The sequence below is a fragment of the Pongo pygmaeus genome, chromosome 4 (assembly GCF_028885625.2).
Source record: "Pongo pygmaeus isolate AG05252 chromosome 4, NHGRI_mPonPyg2-v2.0_pri, whole genome shotgun sequence".
Classification (NCBI taxonomy): Eukaryota; Metazoa; Chordata; class Mammalia; order Primates; family Hominidae; genus Pongo; species Pongo pygmaeus.
In genome coordinates this window covers 25,904,513-25,929,206 of record NC_072377.2, presented here as the reverse complement: position 1 = coordinate 25,929,206, position 24,694 = coordinate 25,904,513, and positions in this window count along the sequence as shown.

Genomic DNA, 24,694 nt, shown 5'->3' with positions numbered 1-24,694 from the left:
CTTACAAAAGCTCCTGAAGGAAGCACTAAACATGGAAAGGAAAAATCGGCATCAGCCACTGCAAAAACATGCCAAATTGTAAAGACCATCGATGCGAGGAAGAAACTGTGTCAACTAATGGGCAAAATAACCAGCTAACATCATAATGACAGGATCAAATTCATGCATAACAATATTAACCTTTAATGCAAATGGGCTAAATGCCCCAATTAAAAGACACAGATTGGCAAATTGGATAAAGAGTCAAGACCCATCAGTCATCAGTGTGCTGTATTCAGGAGACCCATCTCACCTGCAGAGACACAAATAGGCTCAAAATAAACGGATGGAGGAAGATATAACAAGCAAATGGAAAGCAAAAAAAAAAAAAAAAAAAAAAAAAAACCAGGGTTTGCAATCCTAGTCTCCAATAAAACAGACTTTAAACCAACAAAGATCAAAAGAGACAAAGAAGGCCATTACATAATGGTAAAGGGATCAATTCAACAAGAAGTGCTAACTATCCTACATATATATGCATCCAATACAGGAGCACCCGGATTCATAAAGCAAGTCCTTAGAGACCTACAAAGAGATTTAGACACCCACGCAATAATAATGGGAGACTTTAATACCCCATTGTCAACATTAGACAAATCACGAGACTGAAAGTTAACAAGGGTATCCAGGCCTTGAACTCAGCTCTGCACCAAGTGGACCTAATAGACATTTGCAGAACTCTCCACCCCAAATCAACAAAATATATATTCTTCTCAGCACCACATCGTACTTATTCCAAAACTAACAACATAGTTGGAAGTAAAGCACTCCTCAGCAAATGTAAAAGAACAGAAATTATAACAAACTGTCTCTCAGACCAGAGTGCAATCAAATTAGAAATCAGGATTAAGAAACTCACTCAAAACCACACAACTACATGGAAACTGAACAACCTGCTCCTGAATGACTACTGGGTAAATAATGAAATGAAGGCAGAAATAAAGATGTTCTTTGAAACCAATGAGAACAAAGACACAACATACCAGAATCTCTGGGACACATTTAAAGCAGTGTGTAGAGGGAAATTTATAGCACTAAATGCCCACAAGAGAAAGCAGGAAAGATCTAAAACTGACACCCTAACATCACAATGAAAAGAACAAGAGAAGCAAGAGCAAACAAATTCAAAAGCTAGCAGAAGGCAAGAAATAACTAAGATCAGAACAGAATTGAAAGAGATAGAGACACAAAAAACACTTCAAAAAATCAATGAATCCAGGAGCTGGTTTTTTGAAAAGATCAACAAAATTGATAGATCACTAGCAAGACTAACAAAGAAGAGAGAAGAATCAAATAAACATAATAAAAAATGATAAAGGGGATATTACCACTGATCCCATAGAAATTCAAACTACCATCAGGGAACACTATAAACACCTCTATGCAAATAAACTAGAAAATCTAGATGAAACGAATAAATTCCTGGACACATACACCCTCCCAAGAGTAAACTAGGAAGAAATTGAATCCCTGAATAGACCAATAACAAGCTCTGAAACTGAGGCAATAATTAATAGCCTACCAACCAAAAAAAAATCCAGGACCAGATGGATTCACAGCCGAATTCTACCAGAGGTACAAAGAGGAACTGGTACCATTCCTTCTGAAATTATTCCAACAAATAGAAAAAGAGGGAATCCTCCCTGACTCATTTTATGAGGCCAGCATCATCCTGATACTAAAGCCTGGCAGAGACACAACAAAAAAAGAGAATTTTAGACCAATATCCCTGATGAACATCGATGAAAAAATCCTCAATAAAATACTGGCAAACTGAATCCAGCAGCACATCAAAAAGCTTATCCACCAAGATCAAGTTGGCTTCATCCCTAGGATGCAATGCTGGGTCAACATACGCAAATGAATAAACATAATCCATCACATAAATAGAACCAAAGACAAAAACCACATGATTATCTCAATAGATGCAGAAAAGGCCTTCGACAAAATTCAACAGCCTTCATGCTAAAAACTCTCAATAAACAAGGTATTGACAGAATGTATCTCAAAATAATAAGAGTTATTTATGACAAACCAACAGCCAGTATCATACTGAATGGGCAAAAACTGGAAGCATTCCCTTTGAAAACTGGCACAAGACAGGGATGCCCTCTCTCACCACTCCTATTCAACAGAGTGTTGGAAGTTCTGGCCAGGGCAATCAGGCAGGAGAAGGAAATAAAGGGTATTCAATTAGGAAAAGAGGAAGTCAAATTGTCCCTGTTTGCAGATGACATGATTATATATTTAGAAAACTCCATCGTCTCAGCCCAAAATCTCCTTAAGCTGATAAGCAACTTCAGCAGTCTCAGGATACAAAATCAATGTTCAAAAATCACAAGCATTCTTATACACCAATAACAGAGAGCCAAATCATGAGTGAACTCACATTCACAAGTGCTACAAAGAGAATAAAATACCTAGGAATCCAACTTACAAGGGATGTGAAGGCCCTCTTCAAGGAGAACTACAAACCACTGCTCAACGAAATAAAAGAGGACACAAACAAATGGAAGAACATTCCATGTGCATGGGTAGGAAGAATCAATATTGTGAAAATGGCCATACTGCCCAAGGTAATTTATAGATTCAATGCCATCCCCATCATGCTACCCATGACTTTCTTCACAGAATTGGAAAAAGCTACTTTAAAGTTCATATGGAACCAAAAAAGAGGCCGCATTGCCAAGACAATCCTAAGCAAAAAGAACAAAGCTGGAAGCACCACACTACCTGACTTCAAACTATGCTACAAGGCTACAGTAACCAAAACAGCATGGTACTGGTACCAAAACAGAGATATAGACCAATGGAACAGAACAGAGCCCTCAGAAATAACAACACACATCTACAACTATCTGATCTTTGACAAACCTGACAAAAACAAGCAATGGGGAAAGGATTCCCTATTTAATAAATGTTGCTGGGAAAACTGGCTAGCCATATGTAGAAAGCTGAAACTGGATCCGTTCCTTCCACCTTATATAAAAATTAATTCAAGATGAATTAAAGACTTAAATGTTAGACCTAAAACCATAAAAACCCTAGAAGAAAACCTAGGCAATACCATTCAGGACATAAGCATGGGCAAGGACTTCATGACTAAAACACCAAAAGCAATGGCAACAAAAGCCAAAATAGACAAATGGGATCTAATTAAACTAAAGAGCTTCTGCAAAGCAAAAGAAGCTATCATCAGTGTGAACAGGCAACCTACAGAATGGGAGAATAGTTTTGCAATCTACCCATCTGACAAAGGGCTAATATACAGAATCTACAAAGAACTTAAACAAATTTACAAGAAAAAAATCAAACAACCCCATCAAAAAGTGGGCAAAGGATATGAACAGACACTTCTCAAAAGAAGACATTTATGCAGCCAACAGACACATGAAAAAACGCTCATCATTACTGGTCATCAGAGAAATGCAAATCAAAACCACAATGAGATACCATCTCACACCAGGTAGAATGGCAATCATTGAAAAATCAGGAAACAACAGATGCTGGAGAGGATGTGGAGAAATAGGAATGCTTTTACACTGCTGGTGGGAGTGTAAACTAGTTCAACCATTGTGGAAGACAGTGTGACGATTCCTCAAGGATCTAGAACTGGAAATACCATTTGACCCAGCCATCCCATTACTGGGTATATACCCAAAGAATTATAAATCACACTACTATAAAGACACATGCACATGTATGTTTATTGCGGCACCATTCATAATAGCAAAGACTTGGAACCCACCCAAATATCCATCAATGATAGACTGGATTAAGAAAATGTGGCACATATACACCATGGAATACTATGCAGCCATAAAAAAGGATGAGTTCACGTCCTTTGTAGCGACATGGATGAAGCTCGAAACCATCATTCTGAGCAAACTATCCCAAGGACAGAAAACCAAGCACCACATGTTCCCACTCATAGGTAAGAACTGAACAATGAGAACACTTGGACACAGGGCGGGGAACATCACACACCAGGGCCTGTTGTGCGCTGGGGGGATTGGGGAGGGATAGCATTAGAAGAAATACCTAATGTAAATGACTAGTTAAGGGTGCAGCAAGCCAACATGGCACATGTATACATATGTAACAAACCTGCACTTTGTGCACATGTACACGAAACTTAAAGTATAATTAAAAAAATGCAGAAAAAGTGAAACTCATATGTTGTTGAAAATGCACAATGGTATGGCCACTTTGGAAAATAGTTTGGGGGTTTCTTACAAAGGCAAATGCATACCTACCCTATGACTCACCAACCACAGTCTTACATGTTTACCCAAACGAAGTGAAAAAACATGTCTATACCAAGACTTGTGTTTTAGCAACTTGACTAATGCAAGCAAAACCTAGAGACATCCCTAATGTACACCGACTAGTGGATAAGCATATTGAGGTAAACACATGCGATAGTAAGTACTCAGCAATCAAAAAGAATGAGCTCTTGGGTGTGGTGGCCGGCGCCTGTAGTCCCAGCTACTCGGGAGGCTGAGGCGGGAGAATGGCGTGAACCCAGGAGGCGGAGCTTGGAGTGAGCTGAGATTGCGCCACCGCACTTCAACTCCAGCCTGTGGGACGGTGCAAGACTCCGTCTAAAAAATAAAAATAAATTTAAAAAAAAAAAGAGCTCTTGTAAATAGACAAACAATGATGAAACTCAGATATATTCTCAGTGAAAAGGATTAGTCACAAAATAGCAAATGCTGTTTGATTCCATGTTTTTGAAATTCTGAAAAAGTGAAAGCCACAGTGATACAAGGTCAAGGTGAGTAAAGGGGATTGATTGCAATAAGATATGTGGGAACTTATTTGGAGTGCTGGAAATGTCTGTATCATGACAGTGGCAGTGGTTCAAGGTCGGTCAGAAACCTCTAATTGTTTTACAGTCTATATTCTACCTTTAATCATTAGTGAAAAAAAATCTCCAAATTTTAGCTTTGTGTATGAACACTAAAAACAGTTTCCATATCATAACCTCATGTGCAGCAAATTTGGCCATATGACTAAATTCTGACCAATGATGTGAAGAAAATGAATATTTGCAACTTCTGTGTTATACATTTGAAATGATACAGCTTTCCCTCCACTTCTCTTCATACTCTGATCACATAGATGAGGACAAATTGTAGTTGATGATAGGGTAATTAATAATAGAGAAGGCACCAGAGCTCTTAGTGATCTTGAAGAATCACCTATACGCTGACATATTTCTGCATTGCTCCATAAAAAAGAAAGAGTAAAATCTAGAATAGCATTCATATCACAAAAGCACATGTAATCCCTATTATATGTCAAGCTCGTAGTCTTATCACAGCATTTTCTTCCTAATACCAATATAATATTGAATATCTTCTATACATCTTTCTTTCCAGTTTTGTTGCAAGAATTGTATTTGATGCTCTGATGTAAAACATGAAAACAATATTTGTTGGGGGTTTTGTAAATATGGGGGTCTGGTCTACATTAGAATTTGGCTTCTTTCTACATCAGGGTATTTATACTTTCTGTTGTCTTCCCCTGGAAAGCACTTACACTTTCTGGTCATGCAGTTCTTAGCTCAATTTCATATCCTAATAGAAGACTCATTGAAAAGCCTGTCATATTGCATGATCATTCATTCATTTGTTACGTATTTTGTTTGTCTTACAAGCATTAGAAATGTTGTTATTCATTCACTTGTGTTTCGTTTGGTATCTTCTTAAAAAATTTTAGAATATGAGATAAATGACTATCAGAAATTTGTTCAACATTATATTAATATTCCTGGTACTTTAAATGATGTCTGGTATATTGTAGGAAACAAAATTTGTGAATTGACCTTATTTATGTATAACTGTTTATAGACTAGGATTCAAATGTCTTATGTCAAGAGATAATAGTACACGTGTACACTTGTATCAAATTATTGAGCAACTACAGTACACTAAGGAGTACAGAAAAGTTCTTCCTTCATGAGACTTTAATTCTAGGAGAAAAGATCAATGATGAACGTATAAAATAATATACATTTTATGTACAATGCTTATGAATATAAAAAGGACAAAGAGCTGTTATTGAGTTAAAAGGGCCTAATAATTTTCATAGTCAGACAAGCTGAATTCATAAGAGAGATGTATAGGATAGTCTAGGCCGAAGGAACTGAATGAACAGGTTACTGAGTCAAGAGGTTTTAGCTTTGGTTTGTTTGATTGTTTTTGCATTTCTAAGGAGTCGCAAGGAGGTCAATGTCTGAACAGTGTCACGAGGAATAGGAAAATGCTTAAAGAAACTGATGGAACACTAGCAGGTCCAAGAATATTGAGAGCATTGAGGTTCAATGTAAGAATTTTTTTTAACATCCAGTTATATTAGAAGCCACCCACAAAGCATAATGTTCATTGATCTGAATACTTTTGTAAATATTTGACTCTGGGTTGATAAGTGTTCAAAAAGGGGTGACTTATGAGCAAGAAGAATATTTAGGATGCTATTGCAATAATTAGGTGATAAGTTTTAGCTTGAAGCAAGGTGGGAGCAATAAAGGTGGCTAGGAATGGTGAGATTCTGGAAAACAGGGGCCAAGGAGTATACTAAGGGATTACAAGTCAATATGAAACAGAACAATAGCAGCAGTGAATCTATGTTTTTCCCATACACAATGGAGAACCACAGAGGGGAATCTGCTTACTAAAATGAAGTAGACTGAAAAGGAGAAAGCTTGGAGGTAGAATAAAGATAAAAAGTTTTCGTATTGATATGTAGATGTGTGGTGTCTTTTAAACATTCAAATGGAGTAGTAGTGTAAGTGGTCTGGAGTTCAGGGTACATTTCTTGAGGTTAAACTCTAAATCCAAGGATAGCGTTTGCATAGAGATGGGATTTAAAGCCATGAGATTGCATGAGATCACCAAGGAGAGAGTAGGCTCTTCTGTATCACTCAAGCTTTTAGATATTAGAGAGATGAAGAAGATTATTTTATATGAGATACTGGAGTACTAAAGTTGTTTGTTAGGAATAAGTGTTGAGCAAATGTCACCTGTTGCCTATTATCAGGAGTAGAAGTCAGAGCAATTCTACCCAATGCATCGGGTATTAGAACCACCAAATAAAACATGATACAGTCAGTCATGCACTCCATTGAACAATGGTTTACTTACATAGAGAAGGGACAGAGCAAGATTAGTTTTAGTAGTGGGGATAAGTGCCCTCGGCCAGCTGGTCCCTCCTGGCAGCTCACACAGGGCAACTGAGTTGGCCTTTGTGCATTCCTCCTGTGCTGCCGTAGAAAGACACTGCCTCTTCCTTATCTGCAAAAGACAGATTTGGTAGTGGGGCTGGCCGGGTGACACACCATGCATACACTTAAGCAGAATAAAGAGTACACATTGAATCAGAAACAGGGATAGATATTCTCATACAATGTGATAAATCCCACACAGGCTGTGGAGATTTTTTTTTATCTCTTGGTAAGGAAGTAATCCAGGCCAAAGGCCCATTCTATGTGGTGCCTTAATGATTACACCCATCCATGTATTGTTCAGATTTCACATTTGTAACTAACCATGATTTGTTGATATTGTTGTAATTGATATTTCTTTTTGGTTAGGCAATAAATTAAATCTGAAAAATTTGGTAAATTAATGTTAAATCATAATCAAGGATTTGTACACTTTCATAGAGAGTATCTGCTAATGTTTAATCTTAATTGACTTTTGTATTTTATGATTACAACACAAAGTCACATGCAAAATGTTATCAATAAAGGAGATGGGTCATACTAATCAATAATGTTTCTGACAAGAACCAAAGAATATATGGGAGATTGAACAGAAAATCAGGCATGTTAGAAAGAGGATAGGCATGTTTTGCAGTAGTACCTTCTCATTACTGTCATCTACAGACTATAGACTCTGCCCCCAACAATTCTTGAAAATTTTAATTGCTGGTTTGTTATAGCTTTGTGCAACTCAATTCTCATCATAATTCTTGGTGAGTTTAGTATCCACAGAGACAGGGACTCCAAAATTCTGCTCCTAAGTTCCTTAATATGTTTTCCTTTAAATGTTAATGCTTTCAATTCACCTCAACCATCTATTCACATTATCATAAGCTACAATTTATTGTAATAATTAAGGCACCCTATTTCTAATAGCATTGTGTTATAAGTGACGAATTAATGGGTGAGATTCTGAAGTAACCTCCAACTACTTTATTGTTTTACTATGACATGGTAAGCCCTGTATATGGTTTCAGTTACACAGAAGAACTCTACAACATGGAAAAGAAAATGTCTTTGCCATTTGCCAGCAGTGTTTTCTAATAATAACTCAGACTATTTAACATTTTTGGATAGAAAAGTATGACATGAAAGTAATCGTTATATTCTTTTGATATTGAATATGGAATTGAGACTTCAAAGAACAAATCTGCCAAAATAAATAAGATGGCAATTTTTCAACTCACAAGCATCTAAATCTAAACATATTCACAGAGATGAAAACAAGCAAAAGTATCACAGAAAAAAAATCAAGGAAATGTCTGTGGTGTCCAAACTTACAACAGAGATCTGACAAAATATCAAGTCCTTCAACATGTAAACAGTAATGACTGCACCATTTTAGTTTTATAGAAACAAACAAGGTGATGGTTGCACAGCTGTAAATATACTAAAACCATTGAATTGTACTTGTCAAATGGGTATACTTTCTAGTATACCAGTATATGAATAAAACTGTTTAAAATGTATAGGCATATGTGTATATATTTATACATATAAGTGCATACATATGTGTGTGTCTACATATGTATGCATATGTGTGTGTATATGTATGTGTGAGTGCATATATATGTGTCCATATATATGCATATAGTCAAGAGACTATAATTTAAATTCATTGAGTTTTTTGTTTGTTTATATGTACATATATCTGACAGGGATATGTATATATATATGTGTATATATATATATATATATATATATATATATATCACAGAAGTTAAAAATGTGAAAATGTGACCAAAACATTCAGAAAAATCTTACTGATAAATCGCCAAGGTCAAAATACACTGACTACCATTGTCTAAAGGATGTAACAACAGAAAATGCACATACAAACACACACACACACACACAAGTTTTTTTGTTTTTGTTTTCGTTTTTTTTTCTGAGACGGAGTCTCGCTCCGTCACCCAGGCTGGAGTGCAGGGGCGCGATCTCAGCTCACTGCAACCTCCGCCTCCTGGGTTCATGCCATTCTCCTGCCTCAGCCTCCTGAGTAGCTGGGACCGCAGACGACCGCCACCACACCAGGCTAATTTTTTGTATTTTTAGTAGAGACAGGGTTTCAACCTGTTAGCCAGGATGGTCTCGATCTCATGTCCCTGTGATCCACCCACCTCGGCCTCCCAAAGTGCTGGGAGTACAGGTGTGAGCCACCGCACCCGGCCCATAAGTTTATCTGTACAGTTTATCTTCTACTAGGGTGCCATGTATTGTAAAATATAAAAACAAACAAATGAACAAAATAAACTTGATGTATTGTTAACCACATTTCATTTCTTTGCTATAGAAGCAGAAAATAGAATTGTTCAGGAAGACATCATAAGATGGGAGTGGGAATCATTTAATTCAAACTTGGAAAATATGGGGAAACAACTTCCAATTGTGGTATAGATTATTTTTTAAATAATGAGCCTTAAAATCATAGAAATATTAGAATAAAAGAAATTAAATATAGAATATCTTAGCTCTTTCATGTTGCAACGACATTAGGAACACCCTGTATTGATGTTTATTTTCACAATTGTTCATTCTAGAAGTGTGGAAATCATCTTAGACTTTTAGATGTTTCTCAAATATGTATCCTACTAGAGAAATAAGATTTTCCATGAAGCTAATAAAGACTAAATGTATGGTCCTTCACTTGCAAGTCCTCTCCAGTTTCTAAAAAGACACTAGCCCTTTGGTTATACTTACAAAATATTTAAAACTAATTAGGATCAAGAAAAGCTGTAACCACCTAATATATTAAAGCAAACATAAGAAAAACTCTGATGCAATTTTCTCAAATTTGACAAGTAGAAAATTTTTCATAAAATTACCAGTAAACCATCAATAAAAATTAAACTTTAATAAAAACAATTTGAATCAACTATGATATAAAAGAGACTGGATTATCTGTTCTCAGAAAATAAAATAAAATAATTAAATCACTAAACTTTTCATAAAGAGTCAAGAAAAGACAAGAATGAAGGAAAAGGATCAGACAGTTAATGAAAATATGTTTATGTTCTGAGGGTTTGCAATATTTTTGGTATTTTTAAGCTTTTAAAAATTATTAATTTGTGTGATTTAGTTTCTAATTTTCAATATGTATTCAGTGTATCTTAACTTAATATGGATAATTTTGCCTTTTTAAAATTAAAACAGCTTCCCTAACTGAATATGTACCTGCAAAAATCAGGATTTAGCTGGTAACTCCTTTCCAGCCACTCTTTTTTTTAAAAAAAAAAAAAAAAACTTTTATTTTAGGTCGGGGGTACATGTGTAGCTTTGTTACATAGGTAAACACATGTCACAAGAATTTCTTAAAATTATTTCATCACCCAGGTATTAAGCCCAGTATCCAACAATTCTCCTTCCTGTTCATCGTTCATCTCCCTCTTTCCACCCTCCTGGTTCAAGTGGACTCCCGTGTCTGTTGTTTCCTTCTTTGTATTCCTAAGTTCTTATCATTTAGCTCCTGCTTACGAGTGAGAACATGTGGTATTTGGTTTTCTGTTCCTCTGTTAGTTCGTTAAGGATAATAACCTCCAGCTCCAATCATATTTCCTCAAAAGACATGATCCTGTTCTTCTTTCTACTCAGCTACTCTTTAAATTATTTTGTGGCCTCTTCTTTTCCTACTTCTCTCACCAATTCATCTATTTGCCTTAGTTCTTCCCTCCATATTCCCTCTTTCACACTGCTTCCAAATGTGTTTTTTAACATAAACAAATCTGATCTCAAGAGACTATAATTTAAATTCATTAAGGGTTTTTTGTTTGTTTGTTTAAATTTCTGAAGTGTTGAACACGCAATTTTGAAGTATTGAACATAGGTGGCCCACATCTATTTATTCATCAATCTATCCTCCCTACTTACCTCTTCCAAAGAAGTAGGAGATTGTATGACCAAAAACGTTTAGCTTTTTCACAACTTTCCTGTATGGTTACAATGCTCTTTCTGAGAGTGTCAACTCTCCCTCAAATTTTCTTCAACCACTCTGAAGTCTTCCCTGATACCAAGCCCACAAGATAGAATCATCACTCTTTGTCTCTGTCATCACTAATTGCATACATACATATTGGAATCCTGTACTATAATTATTTTTTAAATATACCTTACACATGCCAGTAAAATCTGTGTTCCTTTTGCTTTTTAATTTTTTTACTAGAAAATACTTTAAGCAATAAAAGGTTCCAGAAAATATTCAAGAAATGAGAACATACATAATAAGATACTATACTTACTGAGAATTTTTTTTAGAATATAAAGTGTTACTGAATATGCTAAATTTCATGCCCACTTCTCTTATTTATTTATTTATTTAGATGGACTCACGCTCTGTTGTCCAGGCTGGAGTGCAGTGGCGCGGTCTCGGCTCACAGCAAACTCTACCTCCCGGGTTCAAGTGATTCTCCTGTCTCAGCCTCCACACTAGCCGGGATTACAGACCTGGCTAATGTTTGTATTTTTAGTAGAAACAGGGTTTTGCCACTTTGGCCAGGCTGGTCTTGAACTCTTGACCTCAGGTGATCCACCTGCCTTGGCCTCCCAAAGTGCTGGGATTACAGGCGTGAGCCACTGCGCCTGGCCCAGGCCCACTACTTATCAATGACTTCTTTCCCAAAAAGTAGCCATTGGCTTGCTGTCCTGATGCCCACGTGTATAGTTCCTATTCCTGCTTTATATTAAAAATATAGACTTCATATTGTTTTAGAAAATTATTTCCTTCTCTTTCAAGACATTATATACTGAAACATGGACCAATAGTAACATAAATAAAGAAGGAATAAATAATTTGAAAATGACTATGAGCCTCTCTAATTTTCTGTGGCCTACATAAAATGCAAACACTAATCCTGACAGTATTTTATTTATTTTATATTTATTAGACAAATACAATCCAACCTAAACTTTTAAGTGCTATTATTATGTCTTTTTTGGGATATATGCAGTGAAGTACAGGAAACAAGAAATGTTTCTAAGTCATTATATTTTATACATTTCACTTTTTATGAGGCATATCTTACTGTGTATTTTATTAATGCATGTGAAGAATTCTATTTTTTTGCTGCTGTTGCTAATTAACACTGTAGAGATGATGATTAAAAGTATACTGTCATTATGAGGAAACAAAGATCTTAACAGTATATTGTTATATGAACAGCAAACATAGGCCCATAGAATATCACAATTTTGAATTAGTCAAAAATACAAGCAATTATAAATATAATATTTAGAGGAAAGTTACAGAATAGTAAAATGATAAATATTAAATGTAAAAATATAACATAAATAATAAGAAAACTTAAAGCCTATTTTAGAATTGTATTTTAAAGATAAATAAATTTAAATCTTTCTATATGGTTTATTTTGTCAAAATTTTCTATTGTGAACTTTTTTCTATAAAGAGTAATGCTGCCTTTTAAAAAAATTTGAATAACATTTAAAACTAATTCTTATTACAAAAGTGATATTGAATGTGCAATACACGTATCATTTTCAGTATTCAAATAACAAATGTAAAAATAGGTCGAGATATATAAAATGACTGGTGAGTACAAAATTGAGTGAATCTTTCAATTTTTAGAACATATTTTTAAAGGTAAATAATATTACAGTATTTGAGTTCTCCATGATTTGTGTGTTAGCAAAGGTTGTAATGAAAATTGTTAAATGACTTGCATTTTTCTTCCTTGTTAAAAGCTTTCTCATGTGGAAAGTTGTCTTACATTGTGTCAAAACAATAAGCTGTCAGATTGCTAATGTTGAATACATTCCGAGAATAACTGCCATGTACTATACTAATTGACCTTTTCGGAACTCTGAATTTGATTGGATGGACATTTCTCTCCTATTTAAAAACTCAAACCCCTGTTGAGAAGAGCTAGAATGACCATCTGTTGAAATACAGAATATTAAAAAGGTTAAAGTACATAACCAAATGCTTCAGAATATATTTCATAGTTATATTTTACTGTCTTATTTACTGTCAAAAACTATCAAAACCTGACATGATGGCATTAATTCAATTTTTGTTATTCAGAAAATAAAAAATAAAGTGAACATATTGTACTGTTATCTAGTATATTGAAGGTCTATATAACAATGTCTCTTAGTTTTGCTAAGATGTCATGAATCAGTCTAAATATGCCACCCTACAGTAAAACAACATTTCAGTTCAGTTCAGTATAGCATTATGATAAAAACAACAAAAAAGTTAATGTCTTCTATTGAATCTTAAAAGTTTAAATCATTTGAACTTCAATCATAATCATATATAATTATTACATAGTGCATAATATTCTAGAAATTTAGGATAAAAAAATTAAAGCACAACAGCTGATGTAGCAAAAAATAATAATAATTAAGTTTCTTTAAAAAGGCCAAGGCTTTTTTTTTATAGAATTATATAATCAATTGTATGATTTAAATATATGATTTATGCATATTGTTTAATTATAATAGAAAATTTTCTTAACATAATTCTATGCATTTCAAAAAGTTTGATATTTATAGATTATTTTAAAATTTGGAAACAAATTGAATATAATTTATTTTAATCAAGTAAGTACCATTAAAAAATGTCATTCAATAATTTGGCAATCATAGATACATTAGATGTTATTATATTTGCTAAAACAATGGAGAAAAACAATACTGACATGACATCTTGTAGACAAAAGTTGAGAAGTTTTAGAAGTATTTATTTTAATTAGAAGAGCGTACAAATAATTTCTGATTGTAATTATTGCAATTAGCTATATTGTATATTTTAAAGAGTTATGCAGAATTGTTTTGCCCTCTTTTATGCCTGATATAAACATCTAGTTAACTTGTAGTTTTTCATATTTAAAAGTAAAATCAAAAGTAGCAGAAAATATCGGCTTTTTAAACAAACAGAAAGGCCTATAGAAGAAATAAATCTGCTGAATTAACACATAATATGAATATAATTTGTTAGAGTTGTTAGTGATGTAATCAGAAAGATTACAGAATACAATAAATATTAAATATCGAAGTATTAAAATAGACTCAAGAAAGCATCTTTAAATATATATTGTTTTATATAAAGAAATATATGATAGTCAGACTTCAAACTGCTTGTATACATTGTACTATATCAAGGATTGTGGTTCTTACAATCTAACAGAATTTGTGATCCCTGAGTGGCAGAGATAAATATATACAGTAATTAACCGACATGAAATGAGTTTTATTCTTTCAAATATTCCTAGTCAGCATTCTTAAAATCCCTGAAAGTCCATTGACGTATGCCAGTTTCATCCTATAACATATGAAGATAAAAATAGTCTTAATATCAGCGTAGGATGTAACTATATGTCGATTTCCTATTTTACCAACATGTCAGACTAAACATACTGTTTTACCAACATGTCAGACTAAACATGGATGGTTCTTTTTGTGCTATTTTAAATACATAGGAAATGTTGGATAAAATATACTTTAACATATTAAAATATATAATGAGATTAAAGAAGGAAAGAGAAACTGTTAGTTGACAAAAGGAAATAAGCACTAAAACTGATGCTACATTAGCACTGGGGTGGGTGGTAATTAAACACAAAGGTAAGTTTTCAAATTAAAAGCTGAGATTTTAACACTAAACTAGGAACATGAAGGAAATATGTTCTTGAGAGTACAAGAGGAAAAAACTATGAGTAAGATAGTTTTTTTATAATGGAGACTACAGAATAGCTTAATGAAAGGAGGAAAGAAGGTAGAAAGGAAGGAAGTAGGAGAGGGAGGGAGGAAGAATTAAACGCGTTTTGTCTGGTGCAAGCAGAAAAGAGACATCATGTCTCTGCCCATGACTCAGGCAGGTGACTTTCATAGGTGCGAGTACAAATCCACATATAGGTTTAATGTAATATTTGGTCTTAATAAATCTTTGTGACATCTGACAGATATTGTTAGAATAAAGTAATAACAAAAATAATAGAAATAGAGCAATATTTGAAGATAATTTTAAGAATTTCACAATTAAACAAATAATACAATGTTATGCTTGGGAATTTCACTGAGTCAAGTAAAACTAGATGGGTTTTAGTAACTGCAGAATATTAAAGCCAAAGGAACAATTTTAAGATCAAACGGTAGACAGAATAGCTATAAATAAACAACAAGGATGCTGACAGCAGCAGTCTGTATTTGTCAACCACATTAGAAGCCAGAAAAGAATGAGTAAACTATTTAATGTGCTTAGACATATAACTGTCAACATAGAATTCCATAGGTTAATAATATTTTCATTTTACTACTTGTGAAGTGCCTTTGAACTGTCTTAAGGCAATACCACCCAACTGTAATACAAGGCACAAATTGAAATGATCTGTTTTGATAATCCTTAATAATAACAATACCTATACATTTATCATTTACTTTATAGTACATGACATATTTCCAAATAAAATGACAACAAATCTCATATACTTTACTCATAATTTAACAGGGGAATTGTTGCAACAACATTTTACATGTTTGCTGAGTCAATGAATATATAAACATATAAGTGAATATATCGATGTAATATTATTTGGTAATTACATTTCTCTTAATTCCGTCACTTGTCAGGAATGTCTGGTTGTTAGTGGCAACAAAAGCTATCAGAAAAAAAATAGAGATTTTTCTCTTTCATTCAAGTACTACTTGTATCTGTCTTACAAAATACCAGGGATACACATGATCATAAGCACAATTTATTTAATCAGAAAATTCTGGAATAGAAAATACATTATAAAACCTGTTGAAAAATCTTTGGAAAAAACAGAGTATGCAAAGTCAATTATTTTAGTTTTGAAAATGGTATAAGATTATGGTCTGATTTTATTGTAAGTCTGAAACAAATAAAAATTAAGTAAACAAATCAATATTAAGCATCCTGAATTGATAATTATTCATTAATAATCGCATTATTCAATCATGTGATTAATACTTTAATTAATAATAACTTTTTTACATGCTGTACACTTTCACTTGCCAGAAAATATACATTATTAATGCAATATAGTGAAGCCACTAGGCAGTAATTATTAGAAAAAGTCAGAGTGTGAGGTCTGCACCAGCTCTGCCATTAGTGCGTGATAGGATGCTGAATACAGTTTATTCAACATTTTGCTGTTTGCCTTTTCTTTTGTAGCTCCAATTTTAATCTAGAACTATTTTTCCCAGTTTGAACAATTCAATTTAATCTTCCTTGTAGTGTGTGGCTGGGTGCGGTGGCTCACGCCTGTAAAACTCTCTCCTTTTTTTTGTCTGTCAGTCTGTCACCCAGACTGGAATGCAATGGTGTGATCTCGGCTAACTGCAGCCTCAACCTCCTAGGCTCAAGCAATCCTTCCATCTCAGCTTCCCAAGTTGCTGGGATACAGGTGTGAGCCATCATATCTGGCTAATTTTTGTTTAATTTTTTACAGAGACAGAGTCTTACTATGTTGCCAGGCCAGTCTCATACTCTTGGGCTCAAGCCTCCTCCTGCCTTGGCCTCACAAATTGCTGGGATTACAGGTACAAGCCACCACACCTGGCCTCTTTCTTCTTGTGATTGCCAGACAACTCCTTCTTTTCCCTCAGCACTTTAAATTTTATTCCAATTTCTGGCTCACATTGTTTCTGATAAGAAATTAATAGTAATTCTCATCCCTCCCCCTTCTCCCTCCCAATGCAATATGTCTGCTCTCCTACCTACTCCTTCTTTTAGATTTTCTTGAACTTTCCATCATCTTTGAAAATGTTTCATGACAGCCACCAATTATCAAGTATTTTTTCTTCCTGTCTTCATCTGGAAAACCACTTGCTCAAAGCTGAACATTTTGGTATTTGTTCCCTTCATCCTTGAAGAACCGGTTCATTTTTTAGTTTCCCGCTCTATGGTTAAGTTTCTATAGTTTCAGTTGCTACATTTGAACATGTGAAGTTCATAATGAATATTCAAATGGGTAGGTTGAGTAGGTAGTTGAGAATTTAGGACTATAGACTAAGCTACAGATATGTGTTTTATTGTGATCTGAATGTAGATGGTATTCAAACTCTGTTAGTGGATGATCATCAAGGAAATGAGTATAAAAAGAGAAAGCAAACATTGAATACTGAGCCTTGCAGTACTACAAAAGTAAGAGATTGGGAAATCAAGAGAAACTAACAAAGGGCATTAATAAGGTCCAACCTGTAAAATAGAAGAATTAAGAGTGTATGGTGTCCTGGAAGCAAGGATGGGAAGTATTTCTGAAGGAAAAAAATCATATAGGTCAAATGCTACTGATCTGACATTAGATGAATACAAAAATATGCTGTTGGACTGACACACTTGGAAGTTATTAGTGACACTGAAAAGAGCAGATATGATTAACTGTGGGAGATAAAGATTGCAGTGAATTGCTCAAATGAATCAGAGATAACGCAAACAAATGGAAAACCATTCCACGCCTATGGGTAGGAAATATTCTTATTATTAAAATGGCCATATTGCCCAAAGCAATTTACAGATTCAATGCTATTCCTATCAAACTACCAATGACATTCTCCACAGAATTAGAAAAAAAAAATTTAAAATTAATATGGAACCAAAAAGAGCCCAAATAGACAAGGCAATCCTAAGTAAAACAAACAAACCTGGAGGCACCACATTACTTGACTTCAAATTATACTGTAATGCTACAGTAACCAAAGCAGCATGGTACTGGTACAAAAACATACACATACACCAATGGAACAGAATAGACAGCCCAGAAATACAGCTGCACACCTACAACCATCTGATCTCTGAAAAAGCCAACAAAAACAAACAGTGAGGAAAGGACTCCCTGCTCAAGAAATGGTGCTGAGATAACTGGCTAGCTATATTCAGGAGACTGAAACTGGACTCCTTTCTCACACCATATACAAAAATCAACTTAAGATGGATTAAAGTCTTAAATGTAAAACCAAAAACCATAAAAATCCTGGAAGATAACGCAGGAAATAACCTTTCCGGACATAGGATCTGACAAAGATTTCATGACAAAGTTGCTGAAAGCCATTGCAACAAAAACAAAAATTGACAAATAGAACCTAATTAAGCTAAACAGCTCTACACAGCAAAAGAAACTATCAACAGAGTAAACAGACAACCTAAAGAATGGGAGAAAATTTTTGCAAACTCTGCATCCAACAGAGGTCTAATATGCAGGATCTATAAGAAACTTAAATCAATAAGCAAAAAAAAAAAAAAAAAACCTTTAGAAAGTGGGTAAAAACAGGAGCAGATACTTTTCAAAACACACACAGCCAACAAGCATATGAGAAAATGCTTAACATCACTAATCATTAGAGAAATGCAAATCAAAACCACCGTGAAATACCATCACACATTAGTCAGAATGGTTATTTTTAAAAAGTCAAAAAATAACGGATGCTAGCAGATTGCAGAGAAAAGAGAAGGCTATACACTGCTCGTGGGAATGTAAATTAGCTCAACCATTGTAGAAAACAATTTGAAAATTTCTCAAAGAACTCAAAGCAGAATTGTGATTTGACCCAGCAATTCCATCGTAGGGTATATACTCAAAGTAATATAAATTGTTTACCATAAAAACACATAGACATTTATGTTCATCACAGCAATATTCACAATATTAAAGACATGAAATCAACCTAAATGTCCATAAAAAGTAAAGTGAATAAAAAGTGTTACATATTTCACCATGAAATATTACACAGCCATAAAAAATAATACAATCACGTTCCTTGCAGCCACATGGATGAAACTAGAGACCATTGTCTTAAGGGAACTAACTCAGGAACAGAAAACCAAATACCACATGTAATTGCTTATAAGTGGGAGCTAAGCATTGAGTACATATGAACACAAAGCAAAAACAAACACTGGGGCATACTTGAGAATGGAGAGTGGAAGTCAGATGAAGATAAGAAAACTGCTTATTGGGTACTATGTTTAATACCTGGGTGACAATATAATTTGTACACCAAACCCCGATGACATGCAATTCACATGTATAACAAACATTCACATGCACCCCTGAATCTAAAATAAAAGTTAAAAAATAAGTTTGTAGTGAATGTTATAAAGAATAAAAGAAAAAATTGAGAGATAGTTAATAAATCTTTGCACTTTCATATAGACACATTTTATTCGCACATATATTTTCTTCATATACTTTGGAATATGTATTACAGAATAATGGTCCTCAAAAGATGTAGGCATCTTGTCCCCCACAATTTGACTGGGGCCCAGATTCAAGAATTGAAAAGTTACTAAATAAAGCTAAGTGATTTGCTTCACTTATCCATGAGGGGGCTGAGTGTGGTGGTTCATGCCTATAATTTCTGCACTTTGGGAGGCCAAAGCAGAAGGATTGCTTGAACCCAGGAGTTTCAGACCAGCCTGGCCAAAATACAAAGACTCCTATCTCTACCAAAAAAAAAAAAAGAAAAAAAAAAGAAAAGAAATGGGGCATGGTGGTGTGTGCTGTAGTCCCAGCCACTCTAAAGGCTGAGAGAGGAGGTTGGCTTGAGCCCAGAAATTCAAGGTTGCAGTGAGTTATGATAACACCACTGTACTCTAGCACGGGCAAGAGATTGAGACCCTGTCTCAAAATAAATAATAAATAGGCATGACATGCAGAGGCACATCTCTATTCAAAGCAAGATTATTATGATCGTGACAAATAAGTAGACTGCTTGAAGTATTGCAGCCAGCTCAATTTCCTTTATAATTGCTTATATAATATGTGAAATACAGCAGACAGCTTAAAGTAAATTATCATTTTAGAATTCGTCCCCGATTCTCCAACACATAAAATCCAATAAATGGCTTTCAGGGATATATTAAGTGACATGTGGTTTTATCTATTTCCAGAAGTAATGAGCCAAGAAATATTCATAAAATTTAGAAACAATTATTTGAGACACTGAAACGTAAGAATCTTAGTTTTTGTTTTTTTTTTTTTTTTTGGCAAACATATGGTTGAATAACAACAAAATAAAACTTTAAGGCCTAGTTTTTTTTTTTTTAATTTAATAAACCTGTATTGTGTTTTAATCATTTTATTCATGTACAGAAAATATATTTTTTAATTATAAAAATAGAGTAGTACATGTGACATCATGTTAAAAACTCTTAGATCTCACTTAATAAGTTTTATTTTAAGTTTTGGGGTACATGTGCAGAATGTGCAGGTTTGTAACATAGGTATACATGTGCCATGGTCGTTTGTTGCACCTATCAACCCAACATCTAGATTTTAAGCCCCACATGCATTAGATATTTGTCCTAATGCTCTCCCTACCCATGACAGGTCCTGGTGTGTGACGTTCCCCTCCCTATGTCCATGTGTTCATCATTCAACTTCCACTTATGAGTGAGAACATGCAGTGTTTGCTTTTTCTTGTGTAGTTTGCCGAGAATGATGGCTTCCAGTTTCATCCGTGTCCCTGCAAAGGACATGAACTTCTGTTTTTTATGGCTGCATAGTATTCCATGGTGTATATGTGCCACATTTTCTTCATCCAGTCTATCATTGATGGACATTTGGGTTGGTTCGAAGTCTTTACTATTATAAATAGTGCTGCATGCATCTTTATAGTAGACACATACGTCTGCATGCGTCTTTATTGTAGAATGATTTATAATCCTTTGGGTATATGCCCAGTAATGGGATTGCTGGGTCAAATGGTATTTCTGGTTCTAGATCCTTGAGGAATTGCCACACTGTCTTCCACAATGGTTGAACTAATTTACAGTGTAAAGTGTTCCTATTTCTCCATAGCTTCACCAGAATCTGTTCTTCCCTGACATTTTAATAATCCCCATTCTAACTGGTGTGAGAAAATATCACGTTGTGGTTTTGATTTGCATTTCTCTAATGACCAGTGATAATGCGCATTTTGCATATGTTTATTGGCTGCATAAATGTCTTATTTTGAGAAGTGTCTTTTCATATCCTTTGCCCACTTTTTGATGGAGTTGTTTGTTTTTTTCTTGTAAATTTAAGTTCCTTGTAGATTCTGGATATTAGGCCTTTGTCAGATGGGGAGCTTGCAAAAATTTTCTCCCATTCTGTAGGTTGCCTCTTCACTCTGATGATAGTTTCTTTTGCTGTGCAGAAGCTCGTTAGTTTGGCTAGATCCCATTTGTCAATTTTGGCTTTTGTTGCAATTGCTTTTGGTGTTTTACTGATGAAGTCTTTGTCCATGCCTATGTCCTGAATGATATTGCCTAGGTTTTCTTCTAGGGTTTTTATTGTTTCGAGTTTTGCATTTAAATCTCTAATCCATCTTGAGTTAATTGTTGTATAAGGTGTAAGGGAGTGGTCCAGTTTCTGTTTTCTGCATATGGCTAGCCAGTTTTCCCCACAACATTTATTAAATAGGGAATTCTTTCCCCATTGCTTGTTTTTGTCAGATGGATATAGATGTGTAGTGTTGTTTCTGAGGTCTCTGTTCTGTTCCATTGATCTATATATCTGTTTTGGTACCAGTACCATGCTGTTTTGGTTACTGTAGCCTTGTAGTATAGTTTGAAGTCAGGTAGGATGATGCCTACAGCTTTGTTCTTTTTGCTTAGGATTGTCTTGGCTATGCAGGCTCTTTTTGGTTCCATTTGAAATTTAAAATAGTTTTTTCTAATTTTGCAAAGGAAGTCACTGGTAGCTTGATGGGAATAGAGTTGAATCTATAAATTACTTTGGACAGTTTGGTCATTTTCACTATATTGATTCTTCCTATCCATGAGCATGGAATGTTTTTCCATTTATTTTTGTCCTCTCTTATTTCCTTGAGCAGTGGTTTGTAGTTCTCCTTGAAGAGGTCCTTCACATCACTTGTAAGTTGGATTCCTAGGTATTTTATTGTCGTTACAGCAGTTATGAATTGGAGTTCACTCAAAATTTGGCTCTCTGCTTGTCTATTATTTGTGTATAGGAATGCTTGTGATTTCTGCACACTGATTTTGTATCCTGAGACTTTGCTGAAGTTACTTATCAGCTTAAGGAGATTTTGGGCTGAAACGATGGGGTTTTCTAAGTACACGTTCATGTCATCTGCAAATTTCACTTCCTCTCTTCCTATTTGAATACCCTTTATTTCTTTCTCTTGCCTGTTTGCCCTGGCCAGAACTTCCAATACTCTGTTGAATAAGAGTGGTGACAGAGGGCATACTTGTCTGGTGCCAGTTTTCAAAAGGAATGCTTCCAGCTTTTGCCCATTCAGTATGATATTGGCTATAGGTTTGTCATAAATAGCTCTTATTATTTTGAGATATGTTTCATCAATACCTAGTTTATTGAGAGTTTTTAGCATGAAGGGCTGTTGAATTTTATTGATGGCCTTTTCTGCATCTATTGAGATAATCATATGGTTTTTTGTCATTGGTTCTGTTTATGTGATGGATTATATTACTGATTTGCATATGTTGAACCAGCCTTGCATCCCAGGGAAAAGTTGACTTGATCGTGATGTGTAAGCTTTTTAATGTGCTGCTAGATTTGGTTTGCCAGTCTTTTATTAAGGATTTTTGATCAATGTTCATCAGGGATATTTGACTGAAATTTTCTTTTTTTGTTGTATTTCTGTCAGATTTTGGTATCAGGATGATGCTGCCTCATAAAATGAGTTAGGGAGGAGTCCCTCTTTTTCTATTGTTTGGGATAGTTTCAGAAGGAATGGTACCAGCTCCTCTTTGTACCTCTGGTAGAATTCAAACACCAGATGTTCTCATTCATAGGTGGGAATTGAACAATGAGAACACATGGACACAGGAAGGGGAACATCACATACCGGGGCCTATTGTGGGGTGAGGTGTCGGGGGGGAGGGATAGCATTAGGAGATATACCTAATGTTAAATGACAATTTAATGGGTGCAGCACACCAACATGGCACATGTATACATATGTAACAAACCTGCACGTTGTGCACATGTACCCTAAAACTTAAAGTATAATAATAAAGAAAAAAGAAATAAAAAAAAAGAATTCAGCTGTGAATCTCTCTGGTCCTGGGCTCTTTTTGGTTGGTAGGCTATTAATTACTGCCTCACTTTCAGAACTTGTTATTGGTCTATACAGGGATTTGACTCCTTCCTGGTTTAGTCTTGGGAGGGTATATGTGTCCAGGAATTTGTCCATTTCTTCTAGTTTTTCTAGTTCATTTGCGTAGAGGTTTTCATAGTATTCTCTGATTGGGTAGTTTGTATTTCTGTGGGATTGGGGGTGATATCCTCTTTATCATTTTTTTGTGTGTCTATTTGATTCTTCTCTCTTTTATTCTTTATTAGTCTGGCTAGTGGTCTATCTATTTTGTTAATCTTTTCAAAAAAAAAAACAGTTCCTGGATTCACTGATTTTTTTTTGAAGGGTTTTTCATGTCTCTATATCCTTCAGTTCTCCTCTGATCTTAGTTATTTCTTGTCTTCTGCTAGCTTTTGAATTTGTTTGCTATTGCTTCTCTAGTTCTTTTAATTGTGATGTTAGTGTATCAATTTTAGATCTTTCTAGCTTTCTTTTGTGGGCATTTAGTGCTATAAATGTCCCTCTTAATACTGCTTTAGCTGTGTCCCAGAGATTTTGGTACATTGTGTCTTTGTTCTCATTGGTTTCAAAGAACTTATTTATTTTTGCCTTAATTTTGTTATTTACCCAGTGGTCATTCAGGAGCAGGTTGTTAAATTTCCATGTAGTTGTGTGGTTTTGAGTGAGTTTCTTAATCCTGAGTTTTAATTTGTTTTCACTGTGGTCTGAGAGACTGTCATGACTGCCATTCTTTTGCATTTGCTGAGGAGTGTTTTACTTCCAATTATGTAGTCAATTTTAGAATATGTGCTATATGGCACTGAGAAGAATATATATTCTGTTGATTTGGGGTGGAGAGTTCTGTAGAAGTTTATTAGATCCACTTGATCCAGAGCTGAGTTCAAGTCCTAAACATCCTTGTTAATTTTCTATCATGTTTATCTGTCTAAAATTGACATTAGGTGTTAAAGTCTCCCACTACTATTTTGTGGAAGACTAAGTCTCTTTGTAAGTCTCTAAGAACTTGTTTTATGAAGCTGGGTGGTCCTGTATTGGGTGCATATATATCTAGAATAGTTAGCTTTTCTTGTTGCATTGATCCCTTTACCATTAGGTAATACCCTTCTTTGTCTTTTTTGATCTTTGTTGGTTGAAATTCTGTTTTATAAGAGACTAGGATTGCAACCCTTGCTTTCTTTGCTTTCCATTTGCTTGGTAAATATTCTCCCGTCCCTTTATTTTGAGCCTGTGTGTGTCTTTGCATGTGAGATGGATCTCCTGAATATAGCACACCAGTGGGTCTTGACTCTTTATCCAATTTGCCAGTCTGTGTCTTTTATTTGGGGGCATTGAGCCTATTTACATTTAAAGTTA